At 36.6% G+C, this 19,998-nt stretch overlaps 1 long non-coding RNA gene across 3 annotated transcripts in view; it reads right to left on the bottom strand.

Moving 5' to 3' along the window:
* Nucleotides 1–19,998, bottom strand: part of LOC104143106 (uncharacterized) — a 66,316-nt gene that overhangs the window by 19,322 nt on the left and 26,996 nt on the right. For 2 of the 3 annotated variants that reach the window (XR_011140725.1, XR_011140726.1), the window contains exon 4: nucleotides 6,877–7,248. This is a non-coding gene — a long non-coding RNA (uncharacterized lncRNA). The remainder of the gene's footprint in view (nucleotides 1–6,876; nucleotides 7,249–19,998) is intronic. The other variant, XR_011140727.1, reaches the window with a different exon arrangement.

Genomic DNA, 19,998 nt, shown 5'->3' with positions numbered 1-19,998 from the left:
TCATTTCACAGAGAATGAGAGAGAGAGAGAGTGAGTGCACAAGACCTCGCTCTGCCATAGCCCCAGGCTTTTGTAAACTAGCAGGTGTGCTCACCTGCTTAGGTAAGATATGAAATCCCCAAGACAGCTCTTCAGGGGAATAAGTTGCTTTTCAGATAGATAGGGTTATCAGAATCTGGTCTACATGATGCAGGAACTGAAATGTAGCTACTCATGAGCTATGCAAAATATCTATACTTGAAATAACTTCAAAGGGTTATATGAATTAGGTTTCCCTTATTGTTCCTCTAGAAAGGCAATTGTTTCCTGATGATTTGTCTCCAAAGTACAAACTGATGAATCTTTTGAAAGTATAGGAGTTGTTACGCATTTTACAATATTGGTATATATTTCCTAAATTTCCCTGTTCCTCTAGCCATCTCCTAAATTAGCTTTCTTTGAAGAATCTATTAGTGTTACTGAAACGAGGCTTAAATGAAGCTGAAATGAAGTATATAAAACTACATAAAGAAGTGTTCTAACATGGCATCCTAAGAATTTGGAAGTTAACAATGCTCTAGATGAAGGTTTTTCTCCAGATAATCCAAAGTTTTAGTCTGAATGAAACAACTGAAAGAGATTGAACATGTATAAGTTTGGCACCCAGCTCAAACAACAATACAAAGTATTCATGTTTGAAATAAATAGAAATATTTATGATTAAGAATAAGGAAATAAGGTACCTCTGTCCCTTGATACATGCATGCAAAGAGATTTTCTAAAGCAAAGGTCAGTCTGTGGCGTAAATTGTTTTGATTAGCTCAGATGTATGGCAGCTGGAATCTTTTTCTAAATGCTTTTATTCTAGAACTCAACTATTTAAAATAGAAGTACTAATTCCAAAGATGTTTCCAGTGTGCAACACAATATACTTGTTTGCGTAAAGCATAAATATTTATATACACTGGTGGAACAACAACGTGATTTGGTTTTCTAACTAAAGATAGCACATATCAGTTTGACAGACACAGCTGAGTTTACGTTTCTAAAAAAGTATTCATTTTTTAATTTTTTTTATAGACTACTGACAAGGGAATTGCTAATGAAAACAAAAATGATCAGGGTGGAAAGTGTAACAGGCAGGTGGCTCTATGTAAATTAAATAAAAAAGGTTGGATTCTCTGTTTTATTTTCCTGTACTATACTGAACATTGTCAGTGTTACTATTTAAAAGAAAATGAAATGCACAGTGCGCTGTGAAAAACAAAATTTGGTTTATATTTCTAAAAGTTACAGACAATATCACAGAATTTTCTGATTTGCAGGATGTGATTAGAATGTAGACCTGATCTGATACATGACTTTAAAAAGTTTTATAAATATCTTCCTATAGCTAGCTATTAAAGCTATCAGTTTGATTCCTCAATTAAAGCAATTGCTAAAGCAAATCATTAAATTTTGATGATATTTAGGTAAGGGCATATTTTTAAAAATTGTTAAAACCAATGATACAAATATTTCAGAATTTTGACCTTAGCCTGTGTTGTGGTTAAAATCTGGCAGACGTACTACAGACATATAATGGAGAATTACATGATGGTGTCTCCACCAGTATGGTTCCGACATTGTAACAGTGTCTTACTGAGAGCAGGAGTTTTCTCTGTCTGGCTTCAGTTATCTCACTTATGTTGGTTTAAATCCAGAGATCTTAAGGCTTTCCTTGAGTTCTATTTGCTTCATAATAGAGAGCACTGACATTGCAATCGGTCCTGTTGTCACCAATGAGAACTTCAACAGCACATCAAATTAAAAGAAATCTTGCCTGGATTCGTAAAAGGAGAAGGATTTTAAGGAACTAACGTGTTGATGAAAATAACGACCTTTCTGATACTCATTAGATTCCATGTCATGTTAGATTACTTCACCCACACTGTCAAAGATTGCATGAATCAGACATATTTCAAACAATTTGACATTCTTTGATACAGCTTGACAGGGTCACCGTGATCTAATGAGTCACATAAGGTGTCAGAAAATAGACTCTCACAGTCCCAAAACATTTTAACTATTTATTTTGCATGCATAATAGGTTTGTTTTGTGAGTGTCACAGGACATACAAAGAAGTTGAACACCTAAATGAATACAACAATTAATCTTTCTGAATTTATTCTGTATATTAAATAATGCATATGACAACATCAACTGTCTCAGGACAGCAGCACTGGAAAAAGGTTCTATATTATGTCTTAAATGGTCATTGAATTATAATTTCAAAAGTTCCCATGTGAATTTCATGCCTGAATTCATGTGCAGATTAGTAAGACTTTAGCTCCTGTTTCTTTTAACTACTCTTAAAACTTTATCCATTGGCTTTGAACAATGGCTAATTGTTTTTTGGCAAAACTAAATTATTTTTGTCTAGTATTTGCCTCAAAGGGCAATAAATCAATCATCTGAATAATTTAAAATAAGATTCATTTTAAATATTCTATTCCAGTTGAACTGCAGCTCAGGAACTACCGAATGACAGTCTATCACTTCTTTTGCTTTGCATCAGAAGATCTTAATAACAGTTCTGGTCTTAAAATCTGTGGAGGCAATCTTGTCTCCACTCGAAGTGCTGAAAGTGTTGTCATTCAGGTAGGCAAGGGTTTCAGCCTGTCAATCTATGAACTCTTCCTAAATCGCATTTTGTGATCTTTCTTTTACCACTCTGCCATGTTCTCTATGGCAGTGATTCTCTACTCGTTTGAGTGTACACAAACTGTTTAGAAAGTTGAATGACCAGCAGTAAAATAAAATAGCAGTGCTTACACCTTCTTTCTGCAGATGTAAATACTTGTACCACATGTAAAACAGTACAGTGTCAGAACTTTTACTCTTTTCCTCAGCAAGGTTTTATATCCATCCCATGTACTCTGTATATATGATTTAGAACTAGATATTATCTCTCTTTTGCCTCACAGTTGAGGACTTCTTTTAGGAACACTGTGTAACTAGAAACAAAGGCTTTTTAGCTCAGCTTTTTTGTTTGGCTCTCTAGAAATAGGTATTCAAATGCACACAAAACAGCTACTTTATTCTGTAACCATCTGAGGCCTTGTAAATGCATTAAATGCCCTCTAAAAAGTAGAATCAATGCTATGTGAGCACTGTTATGGGCACTTATATATTTCTAAACCTTTTAAGAACAACAGCAAAAATTTAGTGTGTTGTCTCAGAAAATATATTAAAATATTAATTTAAATATCCCCTCAATTTTATGGGGAAGAGAAAATCCCTAGCTCTGCTCCTCTCAAGGCCAGAAACCTGTATTACCTAAGCAGGTCCAAATCCCGGGCAGCTAAACCCTCAGAAATGGGGGTGATGTGCTCAGGGCCCTGGCAGCTAAGAAACAGTAGCACTAGTCAACACCTGCACATAGTAATGAATAATATTACAAACCAGTTCACTCACGAACAAGTGCGTCATATATGAGCTCATTATGTGTATTTCTAAACGAATGTCATTCTTGTAAAGCATCTATATCTGACTATAGGTATTGGCTGGTACTATCCTAAACTGGTATTAGCTGATGATAGGGCAACTAAGCTGGGCTTCCAGTCTATTGCAAAGGCAAAGGTAATGTCCCAGCCAGAACAATCTTCCCTGTTCTTAGAATTAAGAAATAGGAAAAGCTGTCTGAAAGAAAGCTCTGTGGTTCCTATGGTAGCCAGCCTTACCCCAGCATGCAAGGTCTTCAAATGGTCCTCTGAAATGGAAGCCAAATTTTCTAGAATGAAGTACGATTGACTGGGAATCAACCTTTTTACTTGTATTCCTTAACAAACTTCAATAGTTTTAATATTTGGCTATTTTGATAAAAAAATAGTTTCTGACAGAAATTCACATAAAATCTGAACTTTGTTCAGCTGGAAAGATCTAAACGAACTTATCTGGCAATGACACAGGATCAAAGACCATAGTCCTGACCAAAACTCCATCATAACTTGTGTCAGATTAGAATTTTTCTGCTTTTACCAGGTCCCTGTGTCAGTATAAAATGTAGCCAGAATATTACAAAATATTACTATATTAAAAGAAAAAACCCTATTTGAACTTAATAGCAGTTAAGCAAATGGAGAAAACAGCAGTAAAAATAGTAAGTTTTGTCATAAATCTTTCACTAAATAAATTGTATCTTCTGTCTTGAAAGAAATGGACATCATGAAATAATTTTGCTTATATCTCTGGAATACTGTGAGCAATTATTAGCTGAACAGACTAGATGGTTAAAAAATAACAATATCTGCCAAAGAATGAGCAGTTTTTGACCAGATGTTGCAATAAATTGATAGACCTAATATAGCTTGGCCAATATACAAAGGTAGACTTATTAGTACCTACCAATATTTGAGAATTGTTACTTTTGTTTGTAAAGCTGAATGAGTATATCTTGTATTTTTGGTGCTAGAAATAGTTGGGGACCATACATTTTAGGTACTCCCATCTGTTAGTACAATGGGATATTGCCGTCTCTACATATAATAATACTAAAATATATAGTAATAATACTAAAATATATAGTAATACTAGAAACACTGTCTGGACTTTAAAGTATCTTTAATAAAGAAACCTACAGGTCATAGCAAAAGCCTGTCCCTGCAACAAATGTTTATAATCTAAATCCACAAGACAGTCAAAGGGGAAATAGAAACAAAAATAAGTGAAATCACTTGCCCAGGACCATAAAGCAGGTTAATGGAAGAGCAGAGATTAGAACCCAGCTCTCCTGAGAGCGGAGTACATGCCCCCCATTATTCATCATGCCATGCTGTAGCTTCTCTTTGTGGTTCTTTTGGGGATCCATGTGCTAGAAAAAAACAACTCTTGAGTTTTCCTGAGAGCAAGGAGACTAGATAAGCCTCAGCTTAGCCTAGAGATAAGGAAATAAAGTGGGGTCTTCTTTCCGCACCCTTTCTTTATGATTTCTCACTATCTCCAGACACTGATAAAAGGACTAAGCATATAAATGTATATACTGATCAAACTACTACTCTGTTGCTTCCCAGCATTTCAGTTGGAGCTTGTCTCTTGCAGAGAGAGATTTCTGAAAGTACTTTAGAAATAGTTCGCACAGATATATGACTTCAGCTAATTTAATTCATTAAGAGAGAACTTTCAGGACTCCCTTGAAATGCTTTCAGCCTCACATAGATTGCTGCTCTCTGCTCTACTTTATGTTTTATCTTGTTCTGTCTTTAGTTGTTCATGGGTTTATTTACATTTAACTGAATTCTAAAGGTGATAGTCATTTTTATATTTGAATTCACATTTAATGTGAATATTTTACTCTGCCATGAAATGAGCAAAACTATTTCCTTTATTTTATCCTGCTCTGTTCTATACGAAAACTCTGACCTTCTCTCTTAACATCAGGTAGGAAAGAAGCCCACTCCTTGAAACAGATATAGGTACATTGGTAAAAGCCCTAATAAGCATACAATCACATGCTCAGAATAAGCCTCTTGCCAGCTGGTTTGATATAATGTCAAAAGCAGTGTTTTGTCAAGAGAAGATTTATGTTCATTGCAATGGTTTCTTGGTGCCTATGTGAGTATGCTGATGAAACAGTGTAGCTGTACTATCAAACCTTTTCCAATTCGTAAAGACCCCCACTTCTGATATTGTACTTGATTAATGATGTTTAAATTTCAGTGCAGCAGTAGCAGTAGGTAGACTCATGTTTTAGGCAATAATATTCTTAGAAAATTGCCCCCATCAGTCCTTGTACAGATTTCCTGTTCTCCAGTAAGGAATGATACTTGGTAGAGCTCACTTCTCCCTTGCTTTTTTTTTTTTTTCCAAGGTGAGTCCTAATTCTGGGATGGAATAGGTAGAGCTATAGCTGATAAAGCATTTTTCAACCAAATTAATTTTCAAGGAAAAATTCTGATTTTTGAATTATAAACTTTTATATGAATAAGCAGATTTTGACAAAATTTTTGTTTTAAAAATTTGCATCAAAAGTTTCCTATTTTGATATTTTAGAGCTTAAAATACATGTAAGATGTACTTTTAAAATATTAGAGAGAATTTTGAAAATATAAAATGGTTAAATTTGTCAAAATGGTTAACCTTGTCAAAGTGAGATATAACTAGAACTAACATACGTTCAGGATTTCCTGTTAGCTTCATTTCCTTCCTCCAGTGGCATATGTGTTATCTTTATTGGACATAAGAAAAAATTTCAAAATCTTGAAATATTTTCAAATCTGGAGATTTGAAAAGCCTCTATTTTTAGTTCTATCCCACTTCCTACTTCTCTCCTGAAAGAGGGAATGTCTGAGAGAGGAGCTGATGATCCCACCTCATCTTGTAATTACAAAATAGTGTAATCGCATCTCTACTGCATTTCCCTATATCCTAAACCAAAACCATGAGTCCAATGTTCTAGAAGTCCAGCTTCAACGATCTACATGTGTATCATGAAGTCGCTCTAGAAACCCTGAGACATCTCTCACAGAAGAAAGAGTGGGCAATCCATGACGTTACCTATAATGAATTTATAACTGCAGTATCACTTTTGCCTGTTAAAGATAAAAATGCATATCAGAGTACTTAGCACATATTCCTAGATCTGTACTAAAAAGCACATGCAAACAGAGAGGAGGTTATCTCCTATTTCCACTGCATGTTTGAGCTCTCTTTTTTTTTTTTCATAATAGCAGATATTTTGGGATAAATTCTGACTCAGACTATAAGGGAAAAAATAAGGTGCATTTTTCTGGCGGTAAGAATGGCTTGTTCCTTGAAAGAAATTCTTTAGGGAAAGCATTCGTGGCACTGAACACATTAATAGCTTTGACAGTTACCAGACAGCAATTGGAAAAATCCACAGGCAGCATGTTACTTACCCTCACTAATAGCTGCACTGGTGACAATTTTTACTGAGTATTATGCTGAAAGAGGAGTCTGGGGACTCCACACTGAGGGTATTTGCAGTTTCAGATAACTCAGGACTGCACAGGGGCACAGAAAGGTAAATCTAAGAAACAGAAATGACAGTTTCTAGGGTAATCTTAGGGTTGCCAAAATATTTGCTTGTAGATTCTTTACCTCGTCTTCTTTTTTCCTTATCGCAGACAATACTTGCCATTCAACTTGTTTAACTTGGGTCCAGGGCCTTTCCATTGCCATAGAGAGAACTGACACATGCATTCTTTTTCATATCTCTTTCAGAAAATGGGGTTAGAGTCTCAGTCCAAGAAACACATCAATTGAGAAAACTGTAGAGAACAAAAAGAAAGAATATTACATGGTTCAGACGATTCAGATAAATCTCACATGACTGTGGATCACCTAAATGAATCTTCTGGGTCATCTGAGTTCTGTATTACTACTGATGCCTGCAGGAGAACTCCTGCTCTTCCCAAGGCCCAGAGTGCAAAATGGTTACTACTAAATTATATGCTAAAATTTAATCTAAAATGTAGGCCAAAGGTTTCCTAAGCTAGGTGGTAAATGGGGCTAAGGCGGAGAAAGCTCGCCGGTGACTACACATACAGTGGACAAGACAATGAGATGGCTATCCTCAGACCAACCACTTTTGCTTCTGTGAACTGGGGGGCTAATAAGGAACACACCAGTGGTCAGAGGCCAGCAGCAGAACTTGGTGTGAGTCCAGTAAGGCATTCAAAATCAGGTCTCCAGGTTTGTACCAAATGTAACGACACTGTGCTACCATGTCACAGTGATACATTTTTAGAAGAAACTTATTTTCTGTAAGGATTTTGTCTCAGCTTTGCCTAACACATGATATGCTGCAGCATTTAACAGATAGTTGTTCTGAGGTCATCCTGCATTTCTCATCCTGCTTCACTCCCTTTTTGTAACATTGTGTAACTTCAGCTTTTTAAAATGCCTCACTGACTGCTAGCTGCTTATAGTTGTTACTTTGCATTAGGTACTGACTATCTGAATGAACAAAAGAAAGGGGTCTACCACAGAATGTTTTTAGAGCACATTTACGTTTCATGAGCTCCTTGAGACAAGACTATATACACTGTAGTAGAATGGTGGTAGGGAGTATATATATTTTACATAATTTTTTTTCTAACTCTATTTTAAGGTTATTCTTTATAAATAGGCATGTGTGAGAAACACAGCACACCACCAGAACTGCCTGGGAAATTGATCTGGTGCTCTGGAAGATCTGGACCTGTAAGAGGGCCAGGGCCAAATCTCAGCTATGCTCCTCCACCGGTGTGCTTGGGATAGCTCTGCTGAAGGTTTTTATAATAGGGGTGGGAGTGGTGTTAGCTGGTTTCTGAGTCTCTAATTGGGAGGGGGAGGCTAGGTGGATTTAAACTTGGTGGGAGTAAAGTTGTAGTATGCACGATTTTAAGAGTCCTAATCTGATGAGTGCAAGTGAGTAGAGAAGGAAGTAAGGAAAGAGGTGAGTAGAGGGGCAGTGAAAGTCTGATGTATTGTTTAGAGTGAAGCCTTAGAAGGATGCAATTAGGAGAAAATATTCAGTGATATAAATGTTTGAGACTAAGAGCAAGAAAAGATAAACGAAGGGTTAATGTGAACTAATATAGGGCTGAAAAAGTCCCCCTGAGGAATTGTTCCCTGAATGATAAGGATGCATGTGTTAAGTTCACATCTCCCCTCCAAAATGTAAACTAAAGAAAAATAGGGAGAATTGTTCATGCAGTTGTATGTGATGAAATTTTTTGCCTATGATTTTCCTCTGAGTTATCTGAGCAAAAGAGGCTAAAGATGGTTGGTCACTGCCCTAATACTCTGCACAAGTAAAATTTGGACGGTGTTATGCATTTTACCTGAACTTAAATATCATGCAAGTAATGATATTAATAAAACATAATGAACAGGGTAAACCAGAACTACCAGTATGGTGGGTTTGGATTCTTCCAGCTCCACATTGTTTATACAAAGTGGGTAGAGAGCTGATTCCTAATTTCACAGATGGAGAGAATTAGATGCAGAGAGATATAAGCAAGCACTTTCAGTTTAGACTAGTTGAAGTTGCATAAGCCTATGTGGCTTTATGTTCATCATTGCTATAAACCTGCTCTTAACTGAGAAGATTCTGATTCTAACTTATTTCTTATTTGGAACGATTTTACCATGATGTCACTACGTTAAGTTTCTTAATCAGGGCTGTGCCAAATTTATGAAGGGAAAAGTGACAGTAAAAATGGTCTTAAAATTGTGACACTAATAATACGTCCAACCTGTCAGTATTCCATATCACAGAATCATAGAACGGTTTAGGTTGGAAGGGACCTCTGGAGATCATCTAGTCCAACCTCCCTGTTCAAGCAGGGTCACCTAGAGCATATTGCCCAGGATCACATCCAGACGGGTTTTGAATATCTCCAGCGAAGGAGACTCCACCACCTCTCTGGGCAACCTGTTCCAATGCTCTGTCACCCTCACAGTGAAGAAGTTTTTTCTCAGGTTCAGATGGAACTTCCTGTGCTTCAGTTTCTGCCCATTGCCTCTTGTCCTGTTGCTGGGCACCACAGAGAAGAGACTGGCCTCATCCTCTTGACACCCCCCTTCAGATACTTATACACGTTGATCAGATGACCTCTCAGTCTTCTCTTCTCCAGACTGAACAGGCCCAGCTCTCTTAGCCTGTCTTCATATGAAGAACTTGACCAAAGGCATAAGAATATTATCTATTGAAAGAACTTTCATTTATACTCTATTCTGAAGCACAGTATTCTGAGTACATTTTCATTCCCAGACTCAGAGCTGTTTCAGTCCAGGACCTGAGCACTAAAACCAGATTTGTCTCCTTCATATTTATTCTCTGCTTACCCTAGAGGATACAACTGAATTAGTGGCAGAATTATGCTATTTACTTGTGTCCTCTGGGGACTGAACTATCAACAACTCATTGCTTTTAGAAATTTTTACAGCTGTGAGTTAGAGATGACCTTTTCTAGGACAGACTGAAGGCTCCAGCAGGAGAGTGAAGTTGACCTTGAACTGAGAACTAAACTTTTTCACTTTGATCCTTTATGACACTTATCATTAAGATGTGGCATTTGTATTTGTGACACGTTGTGACAAAGAGATTTCATACAACTTGTAACCAAATATGATACACTTCACAACTCTTGGTTTCACGCTGCAATAAACCTTCTGTGAGGTATATGTACAAACAATTAATTGTTTCCTGTCCATATTGAGCCAAAATCTTGAGCTCCCCAGGCAGACTCAATGGGAGTTTTGCCTGCACAAAGTTTGAGGAAAAATGGGATAACAAACAAAGGAAACAAATAGACCTCATCTTTATAAGCTGTCGTGTTTCATCTGTCTTGTTCTGTACGTGTAAGAGAGGCACTTGGCACACAGTGGGGGTGGCTGCCATGAAGGAGCTTTTTTCAGTTCCCTCATTTTAAGGGCTGACTCCAGCACCTGATCCACATGGAAAGTTCATCATAAGATTGTAAAATCTGTCACTAAGGCAGGCTGTAGGATGAACTGATGTCATGGGAGGACAGCTTCACAAGCTTTCACCACTACCAGTTTAGCTGGATGGAAATCCATCACACGTGGACATGATGTGAGAAAACAGAGATCTGGTTTTTGTCTCTGTCCGATACAAAATCTCAGACGTATGAGAAGGGGCTTAGCCAGGCAATATTCTCCATGTACATCCTGAAGGCATCACATGCTAGCATTTCCAAGGCAGAAGAATATTTTAGTTAGGAATTTTGTAATTTTCCTGGTAGGAACAGAAGAGATATATAACTTTGACCTGTGACAAACTGTTTCCTCAAGGAAGGAATGTGCAAGTGTTTATTCTCAGAGTATTTCTTTCAGAATGTGCAAGAGGACTAGTTAAATATGCTATGGTTTCTTATACCAAAGAAACCATTTTTCAATCTGCAGCACACTTTTTTGTTTCTATGAAGCTTAGGAACTAAAATGTGTATCCCTGAGGAGCCACTAAGTAATGTTTTTCCATTAATTATAATTATTGCTGAATAGGGTGGCTGTGATGTATGTTTTTTAATGCCTCATTTGTGAGTAACTCTTGTAATTAGGTAGGTATTTTATTATATGTGCATAAACCCTGAGTTGTGGCTTATATGCATACAATGCAAAGGTTGTACAAAATGGGTAGTATCATGAATGACTACTCAGCTGGAATGCTGTGTCCCATTTGAGCATCTCACTTCAACAAAGAGTTGAATCAACTGGAAATATTCCAGAGGAGAGAAGCAAGAATGTCTCAACATGCTGTATGAGGACAGGTTGAACAAACTTCTGATATTTTTAACCTATAGAACAGAAGACATCCCTTTTTAAATATAAGAAAAGCTATAACGAAGAAGGGAAGGATCTGTTTTGCAATTCTTGATGGGTATGATGAGAAGTAGTGGCTTAAATTCCAGCGTGAAGAATTCTAATTGGATAGTAGAAGTTCTTCCAGGCAGAAGAAGGAGGTGGTGGGAGGGGGTGGGGGGGTGACTGCTTGGAGAGGCTGTGAATTCTCCATCACTTGAAAGAGAAGCATCTGTCAGGAATGGAATAACTCATTTAACAGTGGGGCAGACTGGTAATCTAAATGACCCTTTGAGACTCCTTTCTGTCTGATTATGCAACACAGAATCATAAATTTATGAAAATAGAAATGTGATGTACCAGTGTAAACCCTGTTGGCGTAATTTCATATGCACTCATGTTTGAACTGTGACCCACTTAATACAGAAATGCCTGAGCTTTGTCCCATCTCATGTCAGGCATCTTTCATAACAGAAAACTACACTGAATAGAGTCTTCCCTAAAAACCCTTTTAGCAACTTATCACTACCTGAGGTTGCCATTCAAGGAGTTTAAAAAAGTGAATTATAGACTTTCATCTGTAACAGAGATTCATATCTGTATTACCTGTGAAAGCTGCATTTTAATTCTACTTCTCAGGACTCTGTTCTCTTTCTGGAGACTTACTGCTACTCTAAAGCATTTTTCTTGCCTTTTGTAGGAATCAATGGAGCATCATGCAAAGCTGCTCTTTTGCTGGAATTTACTGACATTGGAAATTAAGGGTTTATTCCCTTAATTGGTCTACTCCAGTTACTGTCTTCAAGAAAGAAGGTATTAAATACCATGAGTTTCTAGTCAATCATGAAACAGCTTGAATGCAATGTCAAAAGAATACTCCTTGAAGTACTAAGTGGAATAATCAGAAGTTGAATTTATACATTTATATCCACAAACACTAAATGATAATTTTGTAGCCTAATTATCAAAAGCCCTGACAAGAATTTAGTAAACTAATACTAAGCCTGCACTGCAAAAGCAGTTTTGTGAAGATTTTTTTAATAATAGTAGAAGGATTTTAAGATGAAGCCAAGCACTGAAGATATATCCAGCTTTACTGGTCCAGAGTACTACCTTACGGACTTTATAGCCAGAGATATATAAGAATAGGGTCATTGATAAGAATGTACTTCTCACTTTCAGAGGTCTTTTCACAAGACATGTAGCCTCTGGCCATTGAGAAAACCTTAAGAAAGGTTTATTATAGTCACCTTCTTACTTTTTTTTTGACTGAGCTTTCATTAGTTCTCATCAAATGGAAAAAGAGACCAGTAATAAATCTTTCCATTCAGTGCTCAATGGTAATATGTTCTCTCTAGAGCTGATATGGTCGAAGAATCTGATTGAGTCATGTATCTATACTATAATAGCTCATTTTCTAATTGGACTTCATATAGGATAAGGTAAACAATCCAAGCATTATTTGTTTCTCAAAGTTTAGCAAGAAAATGGCAGGAAGCATACAGGGAAGCAGAATGCAGACTATCAGCAGCTAATGAATCGGACAAGGCTGAACAAAAACTTCTTTTATACTGCCAAGCGTCCAGCTTCTTTACCACATTTCATTCATTTCTTTATAATATTGATGGCGGTAATAGCTGCGTTAGTATGTTAATATTGCAGTTATGAAAACTTTCGTTTATGAGACCATTTATACAAAATACCTTCATTTTATGGTAAAATATATATATGCCTGTGGGGAAAATGTAAGACACTCCATGTTAGACCTAAGAGGCATGAAATACACTCACTGGAGATTTGCTGTTTCTACTTGGTGGACAGTTCCTTCATTCTCCAGAGAAACTGGTCATCCAAACTGATATAGCCATTTTCTGACTAGCTAACTGAGAATAAGTAACATTTCTGAGCACAGCATGACATTTTGATACTGATTAGTTTAAAAGTCATCTGGAATGATATCAACTAATACTTGGCGCTTGCAAGCGTTTGAGGGTTATTGACAGTGAATTCATTTGGATTCATTTTTTTTTTCATTCTAGTTATATTACTATATAATTGTGGCATTATAAACTGTTTTTACATTAAAGTTTGCCACAGATAATAATTTAGGATTACTTATGTTCTTCCATGTGCTCTCTAAGAGGAGGTATAGCAAGGATAAAACAGCACAGTTCACTACCGAGGTCCTCATAACCCTTGAGGTTTCTCAGTACGCTATTTTAGTATCTGTTAGAGACAGAGTAAAGAGCATCTGTACCTCCTCCTCCTACATCTCTGGGGTCAGAGCTTGGCCCAATGTTTATTTATTTGTTTTGTAAATCTTGGATACATGATTTATTTGACTTTTTATGATCAAAAATGACTTTCTTATTGTGCATTAGTGAATAGTGAAAAAGAAATGGGGTTACAGCTTTTCTGGGCTTTGACTAGCGCAAGTGACATGATGAGGAGGAAGGTTGTTTTCCAGATGGTTGTCCTAAGGAATGGTCAGTTTTTTATCAGCTTAGCAAGTCTTCTAGCTTTGAGGTATTTAAGCTACACTGAGCCTGAGGTGTCTGGTATCAATATCCATTGTAATGGCCTAAAATTAGAAAAATAAAATGACTGTGTTTCAAAATGCACATTTTGCTAGCAACCTCTCAGTAATTTCCTTCTGTGCAATTTCTTATCAAAGCTGTAAGCTTTTATGTGAGAATACGAGAGGGAACACAAAGAGAATATAAGAGGTGAAAGAACAGTGGCTAGGGAAGTTAAGAGACTGAATTTCTGTTTCTCAAGCTTGCCATTGACCTGCTCTGCCCCCTCTGGCAAGGGTCTTGACGTCTTGCTGTCCACCCCGTTCGCTTAGTCTGTTTAGACTGTAAGAAATCATGAGTACTATTACATTTGTGAGATGACTGGTGGAGGAGATCCTTCACCGAATACTCAAAATGTTCCATATGTACTTTTATTGTGAGATGTGACCATTTCAGGCTAGCCGGAAGTTAGCCACTTTGGTTCTTTTGAGTAATTTCTATTGTGCTTGTTTACCTGTGCACATACAAGCACATCTGCAGATATCTCTGTATGCATGTATACAGAGTATATATACTACATGAGCGTGTATAAAAAGGTGCAGAAAGGTCAGCTAGGACTGAGGCATACATTTTTTGCATTTCTGTTTTTTTAATGTGTGTGCTTGTAAGTTATTCAATCTTCATGACACCTTGAAGGTAAAAGCATGAAAGAAGGCTTATTTTTGTGAACAGTCTCACTGTATGCAATCAGTGCTCAGAAACAGAAATTGGCTGGCTAATTCTCTCATTAATTTAGGTGCGGGGTTTGTTTAGTCAACCGACAAAACAAACTTAATAATGCTGATGTGCTAACCTAGCCCCATGTAGAAAAATAATAAGACACTGAATGAAGAAGAACATTTTTTAAAGAAAGATTTTTAATGATCTTACATTGGTTTTAAAGCTATGTTTTTGGCATTTTTTTCCACAATATGTTATATTATCACAGTAATTCGGTATGCCCCTAAAGCGAAAATATGACTTATTTTGTCTGAAATTTTGCAACTGACTGTGCTTAGTTTATTAGCACAATATTCCTTTAAGAAATCCGTGATAAAACCAGAAACTTCAAATAATTTTACAATTACAGTTTAAAGACTTAAGGCTCACCTCTGTTGAGCTCAGAAGAAAAAAACAGACTTCAGTGATGTGGGTTTGTATGCTGGTTCTGGCTGGGAGGGCGACTTTTACATGTTCGAAGGACCTTCCAGTTATTTCAATTTATAAATGTATGAAACAACTAATAAGGGGAAATGAAATTCTTAGAAATGATCCAGAGTCTGCCTCAGGCTTTCTGCAAAAATCTCCTTTATCAAATTTACAGGTGAAAAGATAAGTACTTAAAAGAGAGATATTATCATAAAGAATCTTGACACGGTTATAAAGGATCTTTAAATAATCAAGCACTCAATAGTAAGAAAGTACTTAAATCCAATTGGTTCATGTTCCTTTGTAGGTATGCCTTAGTACATAATTACAATGATATCACCAAATAAGATATTTTCCAGAAGGCGTCCTCTTTCTTTCAAAAATACATAGTGTTCAATGAAAGAACAACCATTCCATTTTATATCCTCATCAAATGCATGCCCCTTGCCTTTTTTGCTGTATAGTATGTAAATCTTGCTTCCTCATAGGTGTTTCAGCAGCTCACATCACTAAGATCAGGGGTATGAATGAATGTATATTGACTATGTTCCTGAATTCTTCCTCATAGATGAAGATTTTGGGCACACAGATGTCAGAAATGTTCACTCCTTCTGTGTATCCCATTCAAAAGACATTTTTTCCCCAAGTATATTAATATGATATGATTTCCCAGTGGGATTACTAGCCCTTGATTTCTGCAGAGCACAATGTCTTTATCTTTTAGCTTTAGGTTACAAATTTTCATTATTTCTGCACATTTGGTATCTCCAGTTATCTGAAGCAGAAAAGCAAGTAGGAAGGAATATCAAGTCTATTGACAGCTATAAATTGATTAGTTTAAATTATCTTTCCAAGATCAGGCAAATATGATAAGATTTAGCAGCACACAATCTGCCCAGGTCATAAGACTGTCCAACTTCTGCAATAAATAAGACAAGAATATTCCAAACATCAAACTTCTTCACTTAATACCCCGCATCAATTCTCAGAGCATTACAGAATCACAGAATGGTTTAGGTTGGAAGGGACCTCTGGAGATCATCTAGTCCAACCTCCCTGCTCAAGCAGGGTCACCTAGAGCATATTGCCCAGGATCACATCCAGACGGCTTTTGAATATCTCCAGCAAAGGAGACTCGACCACCTCTCTGGGCAACCTGTTCCAATGCTCTGTCACCCTCACAGTGAAGAAGTTTTTTCTCAGCTTTAGGTGGAACTTCCTGTGGTTCAGATTGCTAGCCTCTTTTACTGAAATAACCCTTAAGCTCATGTGCTTGGGGGTTTATTGCACATAAACAATTATGTGCAATTTTTGCCTCTTCTCACCTCTGTCTTTCTTTACTTCCAGGATGTTGATTTTAAAACGCTGTGATATCAAAGGGTCAAATATTGCAATACTATGTTCTTCAGTTTTCAAAGTCTCTTAGTTTTGTTGCCTTTAACAAGTACATTTTCTGTGTGTGCATGCAAATCTAATGAGGATGAGAATTACATAGTGAATAAGGTCTGTATAGCTAATTTTAATATTTAAGGCAAAGTTTCTGGAATGCTTTACCAAAATGTTTTCTGAAATACGTATTCTATGAATTTCTTTAATAGGTTTATTGTACTTATATTGCTTCTTGCTTATAGAAACTTTCCTCAGATAAGCTGCTTATTTTGTAAACATTTTTGGATCGTTCCGAAGAAAGTCAAAATGTGGTAAGGGTAAATATTGTCAGCAGTTATGGACTACTTTAATGAAATGATTCATTATTTTGCTTCCAGAGCTTAGGAGTTTTGCTATGAGTGACATGCTGAATGGCCCTGGTAACATTTCAGTACGCTGATCTGTCTAAGCTGGTGAAAGTTGTGTTTTCATCAAGTATGCAATAGTTGCAGCTCTTTGTTGAAATACGGGCGCTACAGAATGGATGAATTTCAGGATATCCTTTACTAAGGATAGGAGTGTTTCAAAGTTTGCTCACAAATCAGCAGGATTTTGTAATGAAATAGTTAACGTCTTTCATAATGAAGTGATTCTCAATCTTAAATGTTAACTTATTGGGATTTGTAAACTCTTACCGGGTAAAGTGTAAGGATAGAATTTTCAAAGGGGATTTACTTGCTCAATTTCTATTACTAATCCTTTAGGCAGTATTGAAAATCTCAGCCTTACATCACAAATGCCTCTGAGAAATCAGCACGTTAACATAATAGGTGGTGAGGCAAAGAGGAGGGATGATAGTTTAGTTCTGCAAAGAATACATCAGAAAAGAGGAGCAAGTCTGGGTGCTAATATGTACAAGATGCACTATATTTAATAGAGGATTTTATCTTTCCACTTTCTCCTCTTTTATATAATTATTTATCTTCGGGCTTGATTTGCACAACTTCGTGTTAAGTGGTGAGGACAGAAGGGCACCCTCCTTCCTTTTCTCTTGTGATCGGTATTTGACTGTCTCCTGAATTCTGCCTCTGCCCTGGAAGCTGGGGAACAGAACCTCGTTCATCTTCTGATGTTTTGTGCCTACCTATATGGAAGAGCAGAAATACTAGCCCCAGTGCTGATGTGTCTTTGTAATTTAGATATTGAAATAAGGGGAAGGTTCCTGACAGCTGTCAGGACTAAGTTAAGGTCATGCTATTGGACACAATCTAGAAGGAGACACTTCTGGGCAGAATTACGTGGTCCTTACCTTACAGACAAAGGTATTTGACCTTAAAACAGAAAGTGTAGGCATCTAGAAAACTTTGCATCATCAGGCTAACCAGGGATGATCTAAAGTTTCAACTTTTGTAGCAGTGAAGTAACTAAATGTGGTGTAAGTCTCTTTGAGATTCTGAGTTTTTGTAAAAGTACATAAAGGGTTCAGTCCTGAGGTGTACCTCAGGGCTCTCCCAGAATCCATGTGGTGAATAAGTACAACAAATCTTTAGCATGTGATAAAAAGAGAGAATATCTGAATGGGCAGGTGAATGGATGCTTTCATCTGAGCGTATTTAAAAATACGTGGAATTTTCTTATCCTCTTCAGCAGAAACTGAACTCATATCCAGTTTAAAGGGATTGAGAGAAATATTTAAATATATTCAGATATTCAGGTTTGAATTTAATGAGCCTCAGACTAACCTAAGACAGGAAGAGGATCTGTTTGGCCTGTAGATTTAAAAAAAAAAAACAATACATACAAAAATTTTTAACTTTTCTTTTTTACCAACTCTTTAAATGTAATTACTCAAGTTGAACCACTGAAAGAAGAGAGGAAAGATATACACTAAAGAAGTCTTAGAAACTATGAAAGAGAAAGGGGAGTTGTGGCATGGAATAACAGAGGTGCCAGAGCCAGAAATGCTGACATCCAGTGTTGATTTGTGGTTATACAATGCCAAGAGCATATGAAGAAGAATACACAAGAATGAACAGCAAATAAGTGCAGTGATGATATGAGAAGAGAATATTTAACATCTTCATTCCAATCTTATCTGGAAACCTTTTTGTAGACAAATACAATTGCACAAGTTTCTCAGAAACGTAACTGAATCAAATGAAAATGACATCCGGGTCAGCAAGGCAGCACAGCCATCAGCAGTGTGACCACGTAACAATCCCAAGAACCGTTCTAACACTGCCAGCATGGCTGCCTATAAACCTTGCCAAGCAGCCAGGTGCTGGTGGAAGATGAGGACCTTCCACAGTTGACATGTAACTCTCAAGAGGGTAGTAATAACATTCTGACTTTATTTTAATGACTGAATTGAATTTTGTTGAATGGTTGAATTTAAATTGTCATATATTCCTGCAAGTGCTATAGTAATAAATTTTATTTTGTCGTGTTACTTAATACATCTTAATCGAATAAGAACGTTGCTTTTTCTAATTGACACAGACACAACTCCATCCCTACTCCATTGCGTGCCTTAACTAAGATTGCATTCACTTTGGAAGGAAAAAGGGCAAAAACTTGTTTTTTAATGTAATTATACTAACAAATATTCATTAATCATAGACATAGCATCAAATCAAGCGTTCTAAAGTTATGTTGAATTTTTGGTAGCAACGCATGCTGGGTACTTTGCAACAATATAGAAGTATCTAGTTATCATTTAAAATGAATGAATATTCCACTCTATTATGAATTATATCAAAGATAGTGGTATGTAACACACAGTTTTTCCTCCAACATCTGCCAAGGAAAACTGACATTCAAAAGATACTCTCTTGATACAATTCTGTGGAAACCTGTTTTAGAATATCAGTTCCTGTAAAATAGGAAATAACACAACTAAAAGTGGTAAAACAGGCGATATTCCATTTCCAGCTTAGATGTAAATGCTGTCAAAGTAGAGTTTAAGGTTGGAGTGAAAAAGAAGCAGGGAATGAGGTAGAAAATAAATTGCTTAGCCTCCTTCATGAGACTAACTCACGAGTGAGATAAACTTTTTAGTTTATCTCTGCTTTCTCTGACCAGTTTAAGTCTACAAAGACTACAATACTGGCTAGAGAGAGGTATACCCCCTTGTCAGCTATCTTGATAGAGCTGATGAAAAATATCTTTTTAATTTTGTGAACAGGAAAAAATGCATTTGAAAAGAAATAAGTGAATGAAGGATCCCCCCTTCCATATCTCTAGCTTCCTACCTACTGCCTTCTTTGCGGTGTTTCTACATCAGTTGAAGTAGAAACATATTTAGAGATATCTAGGTGATAGCTGCGGAATTTGTTGGTGTCAACACTGGGACATTGAAAGGATCATACTGAAGGGACATACATAACTTGCCAGAGACCAGGAAATGGTCACTGTTATTGAGTTTCTATTGACCCATATGGGAATAGAAGATGAAAATGAGAGAAGCAAAGGGGGATGGAACCGAAGAAATAACAGCTTGCACCAACTGTTTAACTTTCAAATTTTCTTTCATTATATATCACAAGCAGCATAACTACCTTCTTCCATTGTTTGTGATCTCTGGAGGTACTTTTGTAAAACAGCATTGATATTTAAAGACTAAATTAAGTCAAAATATTA

The sequence above is a fragment of the Struthio camelus genome, chromosome 4 (genome assembly GCF_040807025.1).
Source record: "Struthio camelus isolate bStrCam1 chromosome 4, bStrCam1.hap1, whole genome shotgun sequence".
Taxonomy (NCBI): Eukaryota; Metazoa; Chordata; class Aves; order Struthioniformes; family Struthionidae; genus Struthio; species Struthio camelus.
This window is presented reverse-complemented; position numbering and strand designations above follow the sequence as displayed.